This window comes from Mauremys reevesii, linkage group 9 (assembly GCF_016161935.1).
Source record: "Mauremys reevesii isolate NIE-2019 linkage group 9, ASM1616193v1, whole genome shotgun sequence".
Taxonomy (NCBI): Eukaryota; Metazoa; Chordata; order Testudines; family Geoemydidae; genus Mauremys; species Mauremys reevesii.
Genome location: NC_052631.1, coordinates 81,001,859 through 81,016,931, shown reverse-complemented (window position 1 = coordinate 81,016,931; position 15,073 = coordinate 81,001,859). Strand labels below are relative to the sequence as shown.

Here is a 15,073-nt window from a genome sequence, read left to right as displayed (position 1 = left end):
TTTAATTCTGGAATGTTAAAAAACAGACAGAAAACACTTTTTAAAATGGCAGCTGCATCTGTTTCACCTACGAGCTGCTCTTGAATGTACAGCTGGCATGTTGCAGGCCAACAGCCAAACACATACTTAGGAACTTGTATATATGTAAAGATGAATCTCCAAAGGGTTTATGGAGAGCAGCTTGGAAGAACAGATGGAGAAGACGCTCTTGGCTGCCTTGCAGAGGTTCCTTGCTGCAGAACACTATCGGAAGTGGGGGACATAACACAGATTTCCTACTGTCTCACAATCCCCTTCTCTTAGGGGATTTCACTTAGTAGTAGTCTCCCTAGCTAAGTTTTCATCTGACAGTAAATTCAAAAGCTTATTGGTAACAAAAAGGGCTGGTGTTTTTCAGAATAGCATGAGTACCTTTTTGGTTCTGAAATGATGGGGTTCTGGACTGCTCCATTATTTAGAGTGGGAAGAGGAAGAATTAGAGGGTTCCTGATTAACCCAAAATTATGAAGGGTGCAAAGCCCTCCTCTTTATCATCTTCCATGACATGTGAACAAAGAGGTGTTCACTGAAATTAACAGTGCACAAATTTAGAACCAATAAAATACTTCTCTGCACAGTTGTATGCAGTGTTGTTGTAGCCGTGTTTGTTTTAGGATACTACAGAGACAAGGTGGGTGAGGTAATATCTTTTTTTGAACCAACTTCTTTTGGTCTCTCTCACCAACAGAAGGTGGTCCAATAAAAGCTATTATCTCACCCATCTTGTGTCTCTATACATAGCACATTCAGAACAAGACTAAGGTCAATGTGGGACTAGGGAAAAATCCTACAGTAGCGAGAAAACCTAGTAGGTTTGTCTATTCCATTTCTGCACTCTTGCTAATGTGCTGCACAGAATATGACTAACCTGTGGAACTCACTGCCAAATGACATCATGCAGGTTAAATACTGTGACAGGATAATGTCATGGTCACAAACAACATGCAGGCTGAAATCCTAAAAAGGTAAATTTAATCTTGTGCCATGGAGTATAAAACTGATCACCTGTAGGGATTAGGAATTCCTGACACCATCCTCCCAATTTACATCTAGGTTCATCCTGGGAGAGGGATTTGCTTCTAGAGGATAAGATGTTGGTCACAGTTGGCCACAGCATACTAAATTAGATGGGGGTGGGACAGGATCTACAATGTTAAACCCACTATTCTTACTTAGTTGAATAAATTGAATTTGTGTAAATTTGTGTAAATTACTGTTTTAATCTGGACATGTATCAAGAAATTTGCAATCATCTGGAATGAAGGATAACAGAACAGGGTGTGTGTAGCAAGAAAGACAATGGAAAAATGGTTCGGGCAATACAGGAGAATCATTCCATGGAAATTGTGGCTAATGGATAACCAAGGCTGCTTCCCCACAGAATTCTGGATAGCTCAAGACAAAGAGGACATCTGACTCATTTGTCTCCCCCCCACCCCTGTTTCTTTCTTTTTAATTGGGCCATTTAGTGGAAGTCCTATTGTTTTCTGGTTGGAATCTTTGGTACTGACCACATGAGACCAAATTCTCTGCTGACATGATCCTCCATTGACAACAGCAGCAGAGGATTTGGCTCATGAATTACCACCACAATACATAAACAGGCCACAAAGAGATTTATGAAAAGAAAAGGCTGCTACTAGAAGAGCAGTGATATGAAGTGTCAGTTTTCCAGCATAGAGAGAGTTAAGACAAAACAACATATGGGCCTCATTGCTTCCTCCACATATTCTCTCTTGCAAACATTTTGAAAGCAGAGTTCTCTCAGGATACGTCTACACTGTAGACTAAGCTCAGATTCTGACTCAGGTTTGAGTCCAAGCCCCTCTTCTGTCCACACACAAATCAGCCTGACTTGGTTCAGTAAGCGCTCAGGACCCGGCTCTTAGGACTCTGCTGGGGAGAAGAATCAAAGCCTGAGTCCCGCTGTGACTGAGGTCCAAGTCCCGTCACTGTATAGTGTGGAAGCAGCTCAAGCCGCAGACACAAGTCAGAAGGTCTTCATAGTGCAGCACGACATGCTAGCATGGCTGAGAGACCCAGGTCAAGCAACTGTAATTCCAGTTTGCAATGCAATGTGGCTGCTCAAGCATGGGCTTGGAAACACCAGGTCCACAAGCCTGGATCCTACAGACTCAGGCTTACAATGCAGTGTAGACATACCCTGAGTTCCTATATAGATAATCAGACTAGAGTGCCCCTATTGGGAAGCTATTTATCAAAACATGAGGAAAGAGGGAGGCTTTTCCATCAGCTCAGTAAGCATATATGCCTCTGTATAATAGGTGAGCAAATAACAAGCATCTCCCACAAAGATCTTACATTCTAAATATTTAGGAGACCCCAATGCATGAATCACCATTTAGGCACGTTGGGTTGTCATTTACACCTGTGCAAAGGGTGTGCAAAATATGATCAAATCAGAATTCTGCAGTCACACCTGCAGAAATGTTTTACACCCACTGTGCACAGGACTCAATGACTCCATAGGTTGGAAGAAACCAGACCCCTAGAGTAATCGCGACCCTCTTCCTGAAGAGAAGTAAAAATTTCCCTGCCACCTTTTATTCCCCAAGCGGGCATCTATAAAATTCTGGTCCCTCTGCAGGAGAGCTTCTGTATTATGCTGTCTGTCAGTGTTTAACAGTGTCTTATCATGCTGACATGACAACCCGCTGGCTCGCAGGCTGATTTGCAAAGCAACAGGCTACACAAAGAACATATCATTTATTCTTTCTCTCCCAGAATATTGAAATTCCCGTAATAATTCCCTGCAGATAAGAGCATCTAGAAATTAATATATTTCTTATGAAGTCTGTGTAAAAAAATGGAAACATCCTAAGATTCCATCCCATCCATGAACATTTCTGCTGTCCCCTCCCACTGCCCCCCAAAATTAAACTACAGTCCAGTGAGGGTGAGCCACAGAAGAAATACAGCGCAAGTGCAAACTCTGCACATAAAGCCCCCTGATGGGGCACTGTATAAGGGAGAGAAGACGGTTAAGTCAGTCTTTGCCAACAAGGGGGCTAATCAGTTCCAGTTTGATGCTGCTTTTGTGATTTAGGTGCTTGCATCCACCAGGAAAGGGACTGAGACCCCAGAACTCATTTCACAGAGACCAGGTAATAAAACTGTTGCATGACAACAACTTTCTGAGCTGGACTGGAATTCAAACTGATGCCCCACAGCCAAAAGGCTCCACATCTGATGTATAGTCCCCAGCTGAGTTACACTCTGGTTATCGTTCACAACATAAATATCCGCTACAACTCAATCACATTCCCCCAAACCCCTGCATGCTGGCCCCTGGCATACCACTTTCTGTTGATTGGATCGGCAGTTCTCAAGCTGTGGGTCGGGACCCTAAAGTGAGTCACAACCCCATTTTAATGGGGTCGCCAGGGCTGACTTAGACTTGCTGGGGCTCAGGGCCCAAGCCAAAGCCTGAGGGATTCAGCCCTGGGAGGTGGGGCTCAGCTTTACAGGCTCCCTCGCTGGGTCTGAAGCCATTGGGCTTTGCGTTTGACCCCTTTCCCACCGAAGCGGTGGGGCTCAGGCTTTGGCCGCCCCACCTGGGGTCATATAGTATTTTTTGTTGTCAGAAGGGGGTCGCAGTGCAGTGAAGTTTGAGAACCCCTGGACTAGATCTTTCAAACGTCAGGCCTCTTTAGGCTAGCACTGAGCTAGCTGAAAGACCTGGTGCCTTGTAGGCCTTTGGCATTCATTGCCTCTATTAGTATGGACTGTTTACTCTCAGCTGCGTGTTGTTGGACATTGTTTTGACTGCCAAATGGTAAATTAACATTTTAATGAAACGAAACACTGCAATGCAATCCAAGATTGTCATCTTGGCAGAGTCCCCTCTCCATTTCTTTAACACAACAGCTACAAAGACCTGTTGGGGGCAATGAAAGCCTTTTAAAATTTCTGTTACACCATTACATTAGTCATGATTATTGTCAGCAAACTTTGAACATTGCTAAATATTAGGGTGGGAAGCATTTTTTCCCTTCTGCACTTAATGGAAGCTAGAACCAGCAGTGGCCTAGAGCTGAAAAGGTTCCCAGTTTTTTGAGCAATCCAGTTCCCATAACACAGGCTCTACCAGAGTTTAGTTCATAAAGTAACTCTCTGTCAGCATATAACTGGCTTGTTCTCAGAATAGGAAAGTTTGTTAACAGGGATGAGGAAATCTCATGGAGGCTGAAGATTCGTGAATCTATAAAGTTCTTTTCAAAACTAGTTTTTAAACTTGAGAACCTTTTTCCTGTAACTAAACCCATTTTTTTCAAAGCCAATTCAATGTAAACAGTAAATGTTTTTATAGCCACAGGGCACCAAGTTGTCTCTGATAGGGATGAACAAACACCCCCAAACCTGGAGTGGTGCAAAGGGGGTGCCCTATATATATATGACTTCATTTATTCTATATTTTTACTCAAATTTTTCTCTATTCTTCTCTCTCCTCTTGTTTCCCCCCTGACCTCTCTCCGTTCCATTTCCCTTCTCACTTCTTTGCTGGATTTTTTTCATTCTTCCTACATCTGTGACATTTCCCCCCAGTCTCACCCAACCAGAATATGAACCTAATAACATTCAAATTCAAGTCAATCCGTCAAACCTTTAGAGTTCAAGTGGGTTCAAAGTAAAGCAAAACAAAGTTATCTCAGTTTTAACTCCTAAAGTCCCAAACATTCCTAATGTAAAAGGAACCCTGTGTGCATGACGTTGACTAACCACAATTTAAAAGACAGTTTAACAGGTAATTTGAGCAATGCAATCTCAAGGTCCTGGAAGGCTCTGTTTATCTAGAGCAAAGCTAACTCATTATTCTGCATAGATTAAACAGAGCAGACTGAGTGCCTGCTCTAATCACATACTCCACAGATCAATGTACATATTTGAAAAGGGCATTAGAGAAACACTCCCAAACTCCTTCAGTTTAATTAACAGCAAATATTGCCTGCAAATTCAGCTTGGCTTTGAGTTGGTATCTTCAATAGCTGCACAGACAGAATTACAGCTTTATGTGAACGTGGGTCTGTGAACTGCACTGTCACCACACACCCTTTCATCTGACTATTTCTGCCACGCTGGTCACCAGAAAAGCTCAGTGTAGCTCAAAAGTTTGTGGCTTTCATGAGCAGAACTTGATCCAATAAAAGACAGTATCTGCCCCACCTTGTCTTTCTCATACTCTGAGACCAACACAGCAAACACCATTGACCATTGAAAACTGAGTCAGGAGGAGCAGGAAAACCCCCTGTCACAGCCCTAGTCAAGCTCTCCTTGCTGGACACTCAGCAAACTGCTGTGCTGGAGCTCAATGCTGGACCCAGGTGCCTTCCAGCCTTGCTGAGTCTGAGTCCATACCCTGGCTCTGGGTCTGGGTCTCTAAGCACACTCTTGGGGTGCAGTGTTTCTTTCTAGCACGCCCTTCCAAGCACAGAGAATTTGCAGTCCCACTGCCTAGACCCTGAGACTAGTGCTGGATCCCCAGGTGCTTAATCACACCCTTTCCAAGAGCTCCAACCTTGTGGGCACTCTGGCTTGCAGTTTACCTTTTCAGACACATGCTTTGCAAAATAGGATTTCTAAAAACAATGACTCTTTGCTTTAGAGAGCACATATGAGCTATGCAAATCTAGAAAAAAACAATAAAACATCACTATGCCATTCCCAGCCTCACTATCCTCACCACTCTTGAGCATTCTTTGGGATTCGATCAGAGTCTTCTAGATACCCAGAATTCCCCTCCTGCAGCTCATAGCTTCTCCTCAAACATATGGAGCCTCTCTCTTTGGCAGGCAACTTCCTCCAGCACTGGCTGGTCCCACAGTGAAAAAGTCCCCTCACTTTCCAAAAGCCTGTCCCGTTGTTCCCCTCTGCTGTTCACTCCATGCATCTGATGAAGTGGGTTATAGCCCACAAAAGCTTATGCCCAAAGACATTTGTTAGTCTCTAAGGCACCACAAGGACTCCTCGTTGTTTTTGCTGGCCCACTCAGTGTTTGTACGAAAAAGGCTGTACAACACCTCACCTCTTTGTTCCTTCTCCTGGGGAAATTCCATTTCTTCAAACCCTTGTCATTGCCCTCTTCAGAGAAGCTGGAGAACAGTGCTTTTCTCTAGGATGCAGTTACTCCTTTCCTCTGCCCGGGCAAGATGTAGTCAGATGCTGATAGTCCTTCCTATTCATAGACAGGTGCCCAGCACCACCCCCAAACCCCTTAGCACAAGGAGTGTTAGATAAGAATACCGTAAATGACATAAAGTCTTATAATTCTGACAGCTCATAGAATCAAACTGGAATTCATACATTGTACATAGACAGATACCCCAAATTGTCACACCTCTTTAGATCTTAGTTATAAAAATTTGAAAATGTGATCAATGAAAGACAGAGAGCCTGGATGAGGAGATAGGAGAGAAAAGAAGCCCTGACTCCCCCTCCCTCCACCTGAAAAATACCTTTCCTTTGTAGCAAGTATAAAATCAAGACCTGTAGCCAAATTCACAACAGGCAGAAGCAGATGCAACTCAGTGGAATTGCATCTGCTTATACTGATGGTGAATTTGACAGGTGAGCAAGATGCGCACACCTCCTGGTTGTGTGCCAGAGGAGCAAAGCTCTATGTTTGCTGATGCTGAAGCTCAGACCACTTCAAATCTACAAATGTGGCTCCACAGTCAACATGAAAGGGGACTGGGTAAGAACTTGTACGCTGTACTAAAATGAGCTAATCTAGGAAACTATGCAGAAACACACATTACTCAGGGCCCCATGTCTGCTTTCTTTCCACAGAAGAAAATGGAGCAAACCACTAAAGAAAACGGAGCAAAATATTTTTCCAGTGTGAAGGTTTAGTCCCCTAACTACTGCACGGTTCAGTGACAACCCGGAATAATTTAGGGTAGCAGAATTGAAAGCAGCTATATATCAAAAAGGAAGTGAACATGAAGACAGAGTCAAACCCCAAACAAGAACAAAAATCACTTGAAATAACGTACCAGAAGACTGGATAACTCAGAGGAATTGGAATAGGCTGTGGGGCCTTTCACCACCAGTTGGATCAAGCCTAGGTCGGTATAAAAAGAAAATTGTTACCATTACCAGCAAGAATTTGTACAGTGGTCTCTGCCAAGTGAATTGGTGGACTGAGTCCTAGCAAACCGACATCCATGTCTCAAATAGCATGCTCGTGTGTAGCCTTAACAGAGAGGCCCAGGATTTCATGGGCTGTGCAGATTGAGTCCCACTCCCTTCTAGAGGTAAACTCTGCTAGGATCAGCATGTGGGAAGTCTCCTCTGCTACCTGACCAGTTCTGTGCATGGGAGACAGGGCTCCTGTCTCCAGGGCATCAAGCTGGCAACTTTAACTAAGGCTACGTCTCCACGACACAGCTGAGAGCTCTCCTACCGATAAAAAACTTCCACTCCAATGAGCAGCGTTAGTGTAGTCGGCAGGAGAGCACTCCTACCAACAAAACTTTTGTCTTTCGGGGGAGGGAGGTGTTTTTTAACGCCTCTCACTTGCCAGTGTAGACAAAGCCTAATACTGAATTCTCTTAAGAGGAAAAAAAACACCAGACTATTCTGAGCCTGTCAGTGCAGCTAGGGTCACTTCCACCTGATCAATAGTTAGCATATTGGATGATAAATTGAAGTATAAGTCAAATTGACCTGTCAAGTCTCCTTTGTTCACAGCAGATCTCAAGTATTAGCACATGGCAAGGTTCATTTTCTCAAAATGATAGTATATACCTAATATAACATGCCTCATTTCATTATTACTGAAAAGCCCTTTGGCAGTTATGAGGAATATGAAATGCATTTGAGATTTTAGAATCTTATTCTCTTTCTATATCACTAGGAACAATTTGTGTCTGTCATGTGCTTAACAATTGGTGTGGCTGATCTCTACACATTGCACTTTCTCCTTGCAGTGTCTGGCACATTGCATTAGAAATAATTGCAAATACATCTGAATAGGCATCATAACGCTGTCAGGAGCTTTCAGCTCACAAATGGGGATGATGGTAGCTGGCTTCCAATCTCTATTGCCCAGTTCTACAGCCAAGGTTTGGGAAAATCTTTCCTCCCCTCAAGGCTAGTGACAAAAGTCAGGTTAAATCTTCCTTCCATCAGAAAGGTACAGGAGTAACCCTATGGGAATCACTGCACTGTTATGGGTATTATCTTAAAGGGAAATGAGCTCAACCAGCATGGACTTCTACAAGGCCCTTGAAACCAAGTGCCATTGCAGGAATGGCGTCAGTTACTGAGATCAAAAGCATTTGTTAATTCAACCATAAATGTAATAACTACTCATATTTATCCCTTTTTCCAAAAATCCCAAAGTAACAGGGCTGGTTCAAGCCAACTCAGGGATCTCTGTGAAGACATTCAACTGCAAAGCTTTTCCTTCTAGTCTTAGCCTTCTTGTTGAGACTAACAATAAGGGAGCTAGGTGGTTGCAATGGTGCATGTGCCAAGAACTTGGAGGCAATTCCTGGATCTGACACATTCCCCTTATGCTGCTCTGGGAAAGTAAAGGGGTCATAACCTGGCCAAATTTGACCCTCACAGATTATGTCTTGTGCAATGAGGAGTCTCTGGGTGGCAGAGAGATGGCATAATAGCTCTATGCTATCCCTTACTTCCAGCCCCCAGCTCAGGGCATGGCCAAGGGAAAGCTAGGGCATGGCCAGCTTTTCTTGGCTGTCACTTGGTGCTATTCTTGGTCCTGTGAGCTTCCGAGCAGAATTTAGAACAACACTGATACTGCTCTTATCTGCACGGGGGGGGAGGCTGAAGTGGCCTGCTCTCAGCACACACTCAGGTTCTGCCCTGACAATCAGAATCTTTGATTACAAGAATAGGAGAACCAGAATCCTTCACTCAACATGTGTCATCATTTAGGGTTTTAAATAACGTGGTTTATATTGTCTGGCAATTTTTTTTGTTCTTATGCTTGCACAAGGCACCAAACTAACACAATAGGGGCTGCTCCTGTGTACTGTCTGCCGCACCGCACACAAGAAGTACTGGAAATCTGTCCATGGGGGGAATTTCTCTTTGGTTATGAAGATCAATAATATGAAGTGTCACAGTTCAGGGCAACTGCACCTGTATTTCCTCTTAGTGGCTCAGCAAAGGCACCTATCCCAGGCTTCCAACCATAGCTGTTGCCTTTCTGGGGTGGAGACCTGCATCTGACCAGGGTATTTCCAGGTTGAAGCATTCCCCGCCTTCACTGTTTTATTCCCAGCAAACATCAAATAGCCTAAGCAGATCTGCTTGCTTTCTCTTCAGAGACTGATAACAGTGTAACTGCCCACAGTTAAGCTTCCACACAGCTCTCTCCCTGCAAGCGTATTTACTCTTAGGGCAAAAAATTACTGAGAAATCATACTAAACGCAATAAAAGGACCTACACGCTTACTAGAAGCTTACTAGAGCTCATCTCCCGCCTCCCCATCACTACGAGGGCTCTGTTCAATATCAATCCTTCCAACCCTTCACTAAGGATTGGGGTGGTCAGTTTGCTGGGTCAGAACCAAAAACTGTGAGGGCTTGTCTACACTACAGATTATATCAGTAGAATGTATGTCGCTCAGGGGTGTTAATAAGCCACGCCCCTGAGCAATGTAAGTTATACCGACCTAAGCACCAGCGTGGACAGCGCTATGCTGGCAGGACTCCCGCCAACAGAGCTATGGCCTCTTGGGGAGGTGGTTTTATTATGCCAATGGGAGAGCTGTGCCACTGCAGTGCTTCGAGTGTAGACTGGCCCTGAGTCAGTTAACCACCAGATTATTTATCCCACCATCCTTTCTTTGTCTGCTGGTCTCTGGACAATCCAGTCTGAGCATTTTGAAGAGAGTGTGAACAGATAATCAGCCAGACAATAGGTCCCCTCCCCAGGATGAAGCTTCAAAGGGCTGATAACTGGAGGAAGTATATTAGCATACCCTCTCCTCCTAGAGATCTTACATATGATCTCACAGTAACACATAAACAATTGCATTTTTAATACAATGGACTCCAAAGATATTAAACTTCATTCAGTAAGGTTTGTCCAGGATATTACAGAAAAGCTTTGGTTAAGCATCTAACCTGAGGCTAAGCTCCAATGCTGACGTGGCAACTGCTTGCTATCCAACAATGCAAATAATAATAAGCTGTAAATCATTTATTTGACAATTGACACATACACAGAAAAATCACTGGATAAACAATTTGATGAACATTGTTAAGCCAGCTCATATACCTATTCATCAAATAATTTGAAGTAAGAAATAATGTGTTGACAGCTCAACCAGTCAATGACTATTACACAAACTTTATTTAGGAAGGAACTGAATAGCAAAGATTTAAATATTAAATATTATAATATTAAAATATTATCTAGGAGTGGAATGGGCCTATGAATAAAGTCTTTATTTATATAGTCCCGCACACTCATTAAATATGAGACAATTCACTACTTTCTCTCTTCCCTTTTATGTTTTGTTATTTTCTTCCTTTAATCATTTCTTGGAGCTATGCCCATACTAATATGATCTCTCCCGCGCTGCCTCTCCTCATTTCTCTGTTTCCTGTTGATGTTTCTTTGTGTTTCTCCCAAGTTGCTATTTTTGTGCCTAAAAAGAAATTGGCACTAGCTGAATAAATAAACTTGGTATTTTGCTCCTTTTTAAATGACAAAAGGTTGAGATGAACAGGAGTGACACGTTTGTGAGCCAGCAACAAACAAATTACAATAATTCTCCAGACATATTATAGAAGGAATTTTGGCTGGTACCAAGCAGTGGAACTGGGAACTTCAGGTGTTTCATATTCAGCCTGAAAATTCCTAAGAAGCTAGTGAGCAGTTTAAACATTCTACTTCAGTTCTGCCTCATTGTTGGTAATCTCTAGACCCTACCTCATGGCTCCTCTGAGTTACTTTGGAAAAATCTGGCCCATGACCCAAGACCTAAGAAAATCATCACTTATCAACAACTCTGCAAAAGGATATCTGAGATACCCCCTTTATTTAAGAGCTGGTTAAAATTTTCTACTGTTTTCTCCATAGAAATTTGGAGGAAAAGGGATGGGAATTTCACAAAAAAATAGCAAAAAGTTCATCCCATATTTTGACCAGCTCTAGTTATTTCTTATTGTAAGATAGGTGGAAACTGTTGCATCTAAAGCACCGCTGTGGACTTTTTAATGATGACCGTTGTGAAGGATGTGAAAGATGTCTGAAATATTTTATGAATATTATATGTACATTTGTGGGTTTGATTATTATTGTCTTGTTTGCTATTGGATTACTAAGGGTTAATGTAGGCATGGCTTAGGCTGCATGTTAGGAAAACAGACAAGTTCTTCTGTTAGCCAGCCATTAAAAGGACAAAGCAAGGGTCACTCCCTGTGAAGGTTCCCATGCTGTCTTCAACACCCCAGTTTGGCACAAAGGAAGAAGCTGAAACATAGAACTTTGGAGTGGACAATAACTGAAATCTCTACAGCTCAGGAGAGAGAGAGAATCAGAGATTGCAGGAAATCAAACTGTCCCCCCATGCCCAGAGATGAGAGTTCCTGGGAGAAAGTAGGCCTACCTAAGCTTTTGGTAAGGCAGATACATGTAGACTGTTGTGTTGGAAACCCTTTTCTTGTTATGCTTTGCTCCTGTGATTGAGATTAAATAACACCTTGTTTTGAAAAGTCTGTTTTGGCTCACTGTATTCATGCACTGGTCACAGTTTGGGAAGGCCAAGTCTTTGACTTGCAGGACAGTCAAATCCAGTCAAGGCTGCTGATCAATCATGGTTAAAGCAGCAAAGAGTCCTGTGGCATCTTATAGACTAACAGACATTTTGGAGCATGAGCTTTCGTGGGTGAATATTCACTTTGTCGGATGCATTGCTTTTACAGATCCAGACTAACATGGCTACCCCTCTGATACTTGAAATCATGGTTAGTAAACACTGCTGCATCCTGAGAATCCAGTCTAAAGAGTGGAAGAATCACGAGATTCCACCCAACAGGTGAAGGCAAGAGGCCTATCACCTAGAGAAGGGGCACCTAAGATTGAGAGAGGAAAGGGCGCAGGCAGCACTGAACAGTGACATCCATGATACAGCATTACCTTCACCCTTGGGAGATTTTAAGAGAGGACAAAGCATTACCATGGTGATTTTGGCTCTTTCTCCCAATAAGGCTACACTGTATCCATAACCTACTGTTCACCTAAGACAGCACGCTACACAGAAAGCAAAGCACAAGCACGAAGGGCTTGTCTACACTACTGTGCGGGGTTGAGCTAAGGTACGCAACTTCAGCTACATGAATAGTGTAGCTGAAGTCAGCATACTTAGATCTACGCAGTATCTGCACTGTGATAAGTCAACAGCTGACGTTCTCCCGTCGACTCTGCTTACGTTTCTCATTCTGGTGGAGTACCAGAGTCGACGGGAGTGCTCTCAGCAGTCAATTTATCGCAACTATACTAGAGACACGATAAATTGACCCCGCTGGGTTGATTGCTGCCCGCAGATCTGGTGGGTAGTATAGACAAGTCCTAAGAGGAGGATCCTGGAGATCTGAGATTTGTAGAATTTGTTTCTGAGAACAAAGCTTGATCTCTTATACAACAAGCTCACTGTGTTTCACCCACTCCCTGTATTGCTGAACATTTTCCAGCTGTGTGATTCACTCCTTTGTTTATTTTTTTTAAAGTGGAGTAAGAAAACAAACAGATAAATTGCTACTTTTTTGGGTACTGATTTTCTGCATAAAAGTGTGCCTTCTAGGTGTATTGGTAAAAACAGCGCTTTGAGATTGTGAGATGCAAGGATTATAGAAACACAAGGTATAATATTGTATATAAAAACAATTTCTAAAATGTGTTCCTTTTGCTGACATCTCATTCCAGTAATGACAGCTTCCTACATGTTCCCTTTGTCCTGACTACACAGGATCATTTGAGTGGTTTTTGCTTCCCTTGCTTTATAATCACCTTCCGACATGGTAATACACTTACCAGCAGGCAGGATTGTCACCATCCAAAGCAATGCTAACCTACCCTCTTTGTCTTCTGTCACAGTTCATCTTGATCATTCTACTAGTAATAATTGCCAGTAAGCATGTCTACCATGTGATCACTGCCCTCTTGTCCCAGTTTCCAAATTAATGTCCTTTCACTGGGTAACTCACATCACCTTTACTGAGAGGTCAGGGGAACAGGTACAAGTGGAACGTGACTCATTTAGTTCTATGTCCCTGGTGATCGTAGCAGTCTCCCTACTTGTATGACTCTCCTCTTGTTTCCTCTTCTGTTCTGATTTGCTCATGAATTCAATTTTTTAAAATAATATGTTTCTGTTTCTAGTTACCCACTTGAGACATACAGTGCAAGGAAACAGAAAGGCTGCATTTACACGCGTGAACAGAAGTTGATAGACTGAGCAAATTGCATGTATTGTGAGCAAATGTGAAAACCAGTGAGGTTCAACAACAAAAATCAAGCTGACCCTCAGATTCCTTCCTTCCATTGTCAGTGATGCCGACATGTACAATTACTAAACAGCAAGTGTCACTATCACCGAGTAATTCCGCCTAGAAGAGTCCATGTTCCTCATATAAGGAGGATTTCAGGTTTACTAGACTCTGGCATTAGAACCCAGTTCCCAGTTATTGGGGTTGCCTACCTCCTATTTCTAAGTCGGAGTTCATCCGCTGATAAACATGAGCCCGTGCCCCTTTAGAATTTATTCATGAAGTGTTGCTATAGAACCCACAGCACATGAAAATAAAACATAACAGTCAAATTAAATGCTCTGAGTTCGAACAGATACTATATGTATAAACTCAAATTTGGGCACTTTAGTAGGGCCTATAAAATATGGCCACAATTCATTCATGTGTGCATGCAAATCAGGTATCTGGAGGCACAAATATTAATTGGTGACAAATGCATGATCTGTATGTGCAACAGATGCACATGCAAATGGGAGGGTAGAATTTAGGCATCTGAAAAGTGTGATATAGGCATCTGACCAATTCAGGCACTTCTTGTGATTTATTACTCAAACCATCTGGCTATGCACAGATGAGTAAACCATAGAAACCAGAGACTGAAAGGACCACTAGAGCCATCTATTCCTATCCTCACCACAGCCAGGAGAGGATTACACTGTATCAAAATATAATCATTCATTATATAGTTAATTTAATCAGGAAATAGTTGTAATAGCTCTGTGTGTCAAGCAGGCCCAGAAGTACTGACTAGCTTAGGTAATTATATGACCTCTATTATTGTATCTGAGCATCTCACAGTTTTAAATGCATTTATCCACACAGCACCTGCAGGAGGTGAGGAAGTGCTGTTATCACCATTTTACAAGTGGAGAACTTAGGTACAGGGAGACTAAATAACTCTTCCAAGGTCACACAGTAGTCTGTGGCTGAACAGAAGACTGTACCCAGCTCCACCCAGTCCCAGGCTGGCACCCTAACCCCTGGACCAGCCTTTCTGTCTGCAAAGTGGACTATTCTCATAGCACTTCCATTCCAGTCAGAGCTAGGGAGCACAACAGTCTCACCAAAGAACAGGGAATTCCCAGCCTGAAATTCAACTTTGGGCATTGTGAGGGGTTGGATGACAGAAACCCCCTTGGGGCTGCCAACTGATGTGCCAAGACTACTTCTGCCCCGGCTTTCCCTGCCCTCCCAGCTTGGGACTTCAGTGCCCTGCCTGGTTTAAGCCAGACCCACTAGCCTGTTGCAAACCCAGACCCAGGTCTGAACCACCTCCCCTACCAGCTGTAGGCTGAAACTGAAAGCAGCTAACAGAAGTGTTCCTGTCTTTAACACTCAGATGCCCAACTCCCAATGGGGTCCAGACCCCAAATAAAATCAATTTTACCCTGTATAAAGCTTAGACAGGTAAACTCATAAATTGGTTGTCCTCTAGAACACTGATAGAGAGAGATGCACAGCTGTTTGCCTCCCACCCCAGGTATTAGTACATACTCTGGGT

General features: G+C 43.0%; 1 long non-coding RNA gene across 1 annotated transcript in view; it reads right to left on the bottom strand.

The window, feature by feature from the left end:
- Positions 1-15,073, bottom strand: part of LOC120372587 — a 34,170-nt gene that overhangs the window by 5,590 nt on the left and 13,507 nt on the right. Inside the window, exon 3 of the long non-coding RNA XR_005585056.1 lies at positions 7,053-7,120. This is a non-coding gene — a long non-coding RNA (uncharacterized LOC120372587). The remainder of the gene's footprint in view (positions 1-7,052; positions 7,121-15,073) is intronic.